Source organism: Triticum dicoccoides, chromosome 7B, assembly GCF_002162155.2.
Source record: "Triticum dicoccoides isolate Atlit2015 ecotype Zavitan chromosome 7B, WEW_v2.0, whole genome shotgun sequence".
Taxonomy (NCBI): Eukaryota; Viridiplantae; Streptophyta; class Magnoliopsida; order Poales; family Poaceae; genus Triticum; species Triticum dicoccoides.
Window position 1 is genome coordinate 569,684,752 of NC_041393.1, and position 5,514 is coordinate 569,690,265.

At 52.5% G+C, this 5,514-nt stretch overlaps 1 long non-coding RNA gene and 1 pseudogene across 1 annotated transcript; one reads left to right on the top strand and one right to left on the bottom strand.

Moving 5' to 3' along the window:
* Positions 1–1,996: 1,996 nt before the first annotated feature.
* LOC119335201 lies at positions 1,997–2,851 on the top strand. Its single transcript, XR_005161720.1, has 2 exons — positions 1,997–2,212; positions 2,631–2,851. It is a non-coding gene; the product is annotated as an uncharacterized LOC119335201 (long non-coding RNA).
* A 130-nt stretch (positions 2,852–2,981) lies between these two features.
* LOC119335200 lies at positions 2,982–4,910 on the bottom strand (annotated as a pseudogene).
* Positions 4,911–5,514: the final 604 nt, after the last annotated feature.

The window sequence follows — 5,514 nt, forward strand, 5'->3', positions numbered from 1 at the left end:
ACATGGTGGCAATAAATGTATCTTTTCCAGTTTATTAGTTTCTATTTTGAGAATACAACTTTATCCACATAGTATTCTTACTTTAATTCAAAACTTAACTACATTTTTTTGAAAAGGAGCAAGACCCCAGCCTCTGCATCTGGGCGATGCATAGACATAATCTATAAACACCATGTATTAACGGGGCGCAGCGTGCCGCCGCGCGGGTTTGGCTAGTAACAAATTACAAATGCGATATTCGGACTTGTATCGGCAGATGAAATATACCCCAATTACATGTATAGGGACGAAGATTAAAGATTGGAAAGGTCGCTAATTACCGAGCTCCGGACCGGCCAGCGGCGTGCGGCGTCACTCGGGTGCGTCCTGTCGTCAGCGGCTCACCGTTGTCGCTGCGTGGTCTGCGGCGTCCTGCGGCCGGCGCCCTGCCGCTAGCGCCTGTCTGGCTGTCTACGCGACGGCCGACGGCGATACGCGAGACTGGCTCCGTACGCGTCTACAGAAACCTAATCGATCGATAGTCGATGGATCGATTGGTTTTTCTTTTTTGAGGGCGACGGGAGATGGATCGATTAGTTGAGTACGTTTTTTCTTTTAAGTGGAGGGAGCTGTACGTGACGTGACTACGTGAGGAGGTGGATCAGTAAGTCGTGCATGGTCACTCTGTGCATTTGAAAACCGAACCAAAAAATCATACCGAAAACAAACCGAACCGAACCAATTTTATGGTTTATGGTTTCAGTATGGTATGAACTTTTCATACCGATTTGAACTTATATACCGAAAAACCGAACGGTTAACCGAATAAACCGAAGTAAAAATAAATTTTTATTTCTTGAGATGAACAATCATAAAAGTTGTCATTTTTCTTGTACATGAGTTAAATTCACTACTAAGCACATAAATTTTTCTTGTAACATAATCATTTTTCTTCTTTTAAAATGCTAAGCACGTCCATAACCATCAACAAATGAATCAAAGCATTCATATATGCTTATATATGTAGTCATATACTATTTGTGTAAAATAGTATATGTTTCGAGCCATCAATTTGCAAATTATTATTACGTCATTTTCAAATTCGCGTCAACTTTGGTTTTTATGGTATATACCGAAACCATACCGAAATAATTTGGTATATACCGAAACCAAACCGTATTTTATTTTCATACCGTATTTACCGAAGTATTAAGACCGTATAAACCGAAAAACCATATAAACTGAACCATGTAAACCGAATAAACCAAACGCACAGGGTGAGTGCATGGGTGCGTACGCAGGCGGCAGGTGTACTGCTGTGTTGGGCCGCGCACGCGTTGTTGAAACGGGCCGACCCTGATGCACCATTCCTGGGCCACCCTGATGCATTGGGCTTTTTTATTTAGATAGGTACTACTAGCCAGTTTTTGGACCTGTATTCCTGTGCATACGGGTAGGCCCAATGGGCTCCGCCCTTAGTGCGAGACTCGTGACTAATAGTACAGAAAATAAACAACCCTATACTAAGTGATATTTCATGTAACACGACACCATAAGCAGGTGCATTCTCATGCTTGATGGCGTCTACCACAACTTTGCAATCTGATGCTATATTTATCCTTCATAGGTACAGATCATTTGCCAGCGCAAGAGTCTCCCGGACTGCCAATGCTTCCAGCGTCGCTGGGCCCCAATGTTTGGGTGTACTACAACTGAAGCTCCCTGGAAAGTCCCTTGGCGTGTTTGGTTTCTCGTTTTGCATCTGCATCGCATCCATCATGCAAATTTCGACTCCCTCCGTTTCTAAGTATTTGTCTTTTAGAGATTTCAAATGGATTACCACATACAGATGTATATAGACATATTTTAGAGTGTAGATTCACTCATTTTGCTTCGTATGTAGTTATTTGTTGAAATCTTTAAAAAGACGAGTATTTAGAAATGGAGGGAGTACATGTTTGATAGGCTGCGCGTCTCATTGGTCCAGGCCCGACCGATGCAAAATCGAGCTCCCAGCCAAGCTGAGCGGAAACGCAGGTATCGGCCATTTCCGCGAGCCAGGCCCGCGCCTGCACCCGCGCGTGCAAAGTCGCAACCTTAGGTCTCCTCTTCCGGTCCCGTCGGCTCGCATTCCCCCCGCTCTCCGCCGCTCTCTCCTTGGTGCGACGCGTTTGGATCTCTTCGTCCCTGCTGCGTCTGCCCTTCGCCGCCGCATCTCCTAGCCGGTGCCAAGGTAAAGCTCTCCTTCTCTCTTTCCCCCCTCATGTCCCAAGATCTAGTCTCTCCCTCTCGCCCCCAACTTCTGGTGACCTGCTCGCCGTCGCTCGCGGCCGCCCGCCAGGCCGTGAGAGCAAGCACGGGACTCCGGCGACATGTAGACCACGTATGCACACGCACTGGCCGGGCACTCGTGGCCGCCTGCCCGATCTGAGAGTTGTCGCCATCCAGATCCACGCATCTGAGCAAGCACGGGGCCTGCTCGATGTGCCCTTGCCGGTTGAGCAGCTCGATCTCTTGCTTGGTTCGGCCGCTGGCTTTGTAGAGGGCCGATCTAGCTGTGAGATCCTATTGATTATAGATGATTCTGCATGTTTTTTTTTTTGGTTAACTTCATGAGTAATTTGTGCATATTTTTCTTTTGATTTGATCAGGAAAACGAAGAACAAGAGATCAGCTAGCGAGGAAGAAAAACAAGAGAGACAAGCTAGTTTTGTTTTGTATTTGTGCTGTTGGAATCAATAGATCAGCTAGTTAGAGCAGATATATAGACAGTAATAAAGTGCCTTCGGAGCTTGTTATTCTGTGTATATGCAAAATATAGGACCTCATAAATGCTGATAATGGAATACACATAGAAGTACATGGATTTTCATTTGTATTCTTTCCCTTTTTAGCTGCCTCTTTGATTCAAAGGATCTTCATATGAAATTTGCAAGATTCAGAAATTATGATTTTTTATCTGTATTTGATCATATTACTTTACTTCAATCAGCAAAGATATCTGAGTTGGAGCATGTCACCAAAACAATCTTCTAATTATTTTACATACATGTACAAATACCTAGAATCAAATTTCACATCCATCATATTATTTGGCCTCATGCAACTTACCAAACAACATCTTGATGAGCCTAACTCATGTCATGCAAGTACACCAAACACACATTTCAACTCCATCTTGCATGAGCTCAACCAGGCCAGCCCCAGCCAAGCTCCCTCGTACGATGCAGGCCGGATGAGCCCAGGAAACCAAACACGCCCTCGATGCTCTTGGCATAGTGCAGCTACTGCACTCTCCAGCCCTCGTCATGAGGCCTACACCTAGAGGCAGCCGTGAGGGACTGCATTGTTCAGCCCCAAAATGCTAAACTCACGGGCCCATTACGGGCCTTTTCCTATAATACTTTCCACCCCCCTTACTTTCAGGTGGGTGAGGCAAAGCTGTTGTTCAGCCTGAGTTAGGCTTCACACAGTGCTTCAGCTCCCCGATGAAGCGGACGAGCCGTTTGAAATCAGAGGACGACGACCCTGTCTCCGCGACATCGAGCCTCAACTGTTGCGCCATGGCTTGGGCCACCCCCAGATCTCGTCGGACACCATGACCTCCCTCACTGTCCTCTCCACGACACCTCTGTCGCAGATGTCCTTCATGTCCAGCTCCGTCCTCCACACGGCATCCACGAAGCGGTTGTTGGTCTGGTCGAGGAAGAAGGGCCAGCACACCATCGGCACGCCTTCGACGGCGCACTCCAGCGTCGAGTTCCATCCTGCGTGTGCCAGGAAGCAGCCCACCGCCCGGTGCCGCAACACGTCGCGCTGAGGAGCCCACTCGACGACGCGCCCTATGTCGCCCTCGGCTGCCCCGACGGCTTCGTGGAGGAGCGCGGAGCTGGCCATCTGGACCATGTCCGGCCGGAGCACCCAGAGGAAGGCGTACCCGGTGGCTGCCAGGCCGGTGAGGAATTCAGTGAACTACTCATGCGTGATCACGGCGAGGCTCCCCAGGTTCACGTACACGACGGACCGGTCGTCGTGGCCGTCCAGCCACGCCATGCACCCCTCGTCCTCCCGCCACAGGCTCGCGCTTGCGGCGAACCTGGACCTCGCGTGAAGTGGGCCTACGGCGAAGACGTCGGCGGTGCACGACGCGATGTGGGCGAGAGCTGACCGCTCCATGGACGCTGCGGTGTTGACTATGAGTGCACGTGCCTTGCTGGTACGAGCGGTGACCTCAGCGATCTTGAGCACCAAGGGGTCTTCGCCGCCTCTTTCAGCGCAGCAGAGTCCACGTGGGAGATCTCGTCGCCGGAGGAAGCCCTCCATCCCCGGAACGCCATGCACCAGGTCGTCTGCAGGGAAGGCGGTCTCGCCGAGCTGGACGAGCTTGGGCATAGACAGGATCGCCAGGTAGCTGCACGTGCTGTGCGTGACGAAGGCGAGCGATGGGATGCCGAGCTCGTCGGCGATGTCGAAGGCGAACGGAATAGTGCTATCGGCGACAACGCATGTCACCGGCGCATCGGCAGCAGAGAGCAGGGTCCGGTACGCCGCGCTGCCGGTCGTGGACATGGCCTCCAGGAGCTCCAAGAAGCCGGGAGGGTGACCGTCGGGTTGGCCGTCGGGGATGGAAAGCAAGCGGAGGCCCGGCGGAGGCGCCTGAGCAAGACGACGGAGGTTCCGCTCGGTGTGGAGGAAGCTGACCTGGACTCCGGCGTCGACGAGGGTGCTGGCGAAATGGAGCACGGGGTTGATCTGTCCCTGTCGTGGCCAAGGGAACACGAGAACGTGCACCGCGGCATCATCCATTACCGCGGCAAATCGGCAGGTTGTCCAACTCACAGATTTAGTGGAAGCTCGGGCCGGCGTTGCACAGTGTCCCACAAGCGTGATGAAGGAATAAGAGCATCTCCAGCCGTTGGCCCTCAGGAGGCGCTAAAAATCGCCCCTCGGGCGCACCAGCGCTAAACCGCGCGCTGGGGGCGTGATGTCCCCCAGTCGCGGCGCCCACGTTTTTTGAAAATTTAAATTACGGCACAAACACGGCGCAAATTGAACCAAACTTCGGCGAGTTCATTCATATTTAAAAATATTTTACAAAAAAGGAAAAAAAACTACTAGGCTGCTCCTCGTCGTCTCCCTCGCCGGCCCGCCCGCCGCCCTTGCAGTTCTACATGCCGAGGAGGTTATAGAACCGCGTGTAGTCGCCGCCGTCGTCATCGTCGTCGTCGTCGCCGCCGCCTCGGCCGCCGTCCCTGCTGCAACCCTCCCTCGGTTGGCGCGGCAGGTTGGACGGTCCGGGGCGTCCTCGTCGTCGTCGCTGTCCAGGATCACGACGCCGTGCTCGTCCTCGCGCCCACGTTTGCGCGCGGCTATCTCATCCAGGGCCCGGCGCTGCCGGACCATCTCGTCACGGAGGTAGTCGTCCCGCGCCCACTGTAGGCCTCCTCGTCGGAGAAGCCGCGCTGGGCTATCTCCTCATACTCTGCGGGGAGGCCGGGCTCCGGCTTGGGCGCGACGAGGACGAGGCGGCCAGAG